This window comes from Lipotes vexillifer, unplaced genomic scaffold (assembly GCF_000442215.2).
Source record: "Lipotes vexillifer unplaced genomic scaffold, Lipotes_vexillifer_v1.1 scaffold732, whole genome shotgun sequence".
Lineage (NCBI taxonomy): Eukaryota > Metazoa > Chordata > Mammalia > Artiodactyla > Lipotidae > Lipotes > Lipotes vexillifer.
This window is the reverse complement of record NW_006792596.1, coordinates 888,438-890,248: the sequence shown is the minus strand read 5'-3', so window position 1 is coordinate 890,248 and position 1,811 is coordinate 888,438. Positions and strand designations below refer to the sequence as shown.

The 1,811-nt window shown below is 52.7% G+C and overlaps 1 pseudogene; it reads left to right on the top strand.

The window, feature by feature from the left end:
- Positions 1 to 312: 312 nt before the first annotated feature.
- LOC103076940 (60S ribosomal protein L6-like) overlaps positions 313 to 1,811 on the top strand; it is a 20,723-nt pseudogene continuing 19,224 nt past the window's right edge.

Here is a 1,811-nt window from a genome sequence, read left to right as displayed (position 1 = left end):
AAAAAAAAAAAAAAAAAAAAAAATCAAAACAAAACCAAAACAATGCAGGCAGTCAAGCCTGGGTGACCCTACTAGGGTTCCATAGCAGGATTCCAGTCCCTTAAGACAGAACAGAGGGCTGTGGAGCAGGCTTTTTCCAAAAACAGAGACTGTGGAGTAGGCTTTTTACAAAGAATAGGGCAGAAGCCCAGATATCAAAACTCAAGACAAGTGACCCCCAGGGGACAGGGCCTAGAGCCCGATCAACTTCTTCAGAAAGCGTGGGCGTAAGTCTTCGTCATAAATTGATCTGACTCAGGCGAAAGCCACAGTATGACTACAGCAGCTGAAACAGTGGGGCTGGATGGACCCAGGTGGCGAGTCACTGAGGTCGTCACCCTGCAGGGGCAGCTGGCAGAGCAAAGGTCCTCATCCCGACAAGTGCAGCAGGGTACGGGGCTGCGGGGGGACCAGAGGGCAGGTGAGAGTCATGTGATGGGAGAAAATAAAGGACTTTTCTCTCCTGGGATATCAGAGCCTTAAAGCGTTAATTCATCTGGGGAGGGAAAGACAAAAAGCCACACCAATATGTTCTCTAGGGAAAAACAGAAGAACTAAACTGTCACGAGGGTGGGCAGCGTGACAAACCGGGCGGCATATGCTGGAAGGTATGAGACAGATACGAGAGGGGATCACAGAACAAGACAGCAGGTACTAAGTGAAAGTAATCAGGAGCTGGGGGTGGACGGGACAGGAGAGTGAGGGGCCTCCGAGCCCTTGGGAGGGCCAGAGAAGAGGGCAGAGAATATAAAAAAGGAATTGTGAGCTATGTTCTGGAACACTCTCAAATGTTAGCAAGAGGGTTAGAAAAAGATGAGAATTCCTATCTGTGCTTCTTGTAACACAGCACTTTGAGACTGAACCACGTGGGTCCCGGCTGTCCGATGGCTGCGGTTGGCGGGAAGGGCAGTGCTGAAGAAACAGCGTAGCCCGGCAAGACCTCTCCCATTATCACATCTAGAGAGTGAGAACCGGATTTGTGGGGAAAAAAGAGCCAGGCGCCCCTGCCAAAGCCTCCTGGGCTGGCAAGTCCCAACCTGCCCAATCTCAGCTCGCCCCAAAGTGCCGGCCACACCACAGGCCCGGCCATGCTCAGTCCTGTTGCACAACCCCTTCTGCCTCCCCCATACTAGGTGTCCTCATGCCTGAGGGTCAGCTAAGTGCCCGTCCTCCCCAGAAGGGAAGTCTGAGCGCTGCTAACCTGAACCTGAACGTGAACCTGCCCCAGCCTTTGTCCACTTCCCCCCACCAGCAGCTTCCAGCCTTGGCTTCACTCACCATTTTATTCATGCCCTCATTCCAGCAACCCCTGGAGACTCCAGGAGGTGCCCCCCCTCACCCAAGAGCACATGCCCCAGTAAGGTGATTCTGCCTCAGTCAAACAACTGATCAACCAGGAAACCCAACTCCAGACCCAATGGAGAAAACAAAGGAAAAGGAGATAAACTATTCCAGAGGGCAGATTAGTTCAATGTGGTAAAGGAAGGGGGAGGATGTAGGCTACACCAGAATCCCAGGTTCTCAACTGGACCACACACACCAAATTCGAGGCAAGAAGAGTAATTCTAGGTCTCACTCACTGAGTGGCAGAGGTGCTGTTAATCTCCTGCGTTGTTCAAGAAGAGAGCAGCTTAAATCCTCAGCGGCAGCGGCAGTTGGCGACAGGGAACCTGCTGTGAGGGATAAAGACGGCAAGGTCTGAGCTCCAGGGACTGGGATGGGCAGAGGTCAAGGAGGTCAGTCCCAGGGAGAAGATACAGGAGTGTGGCGGG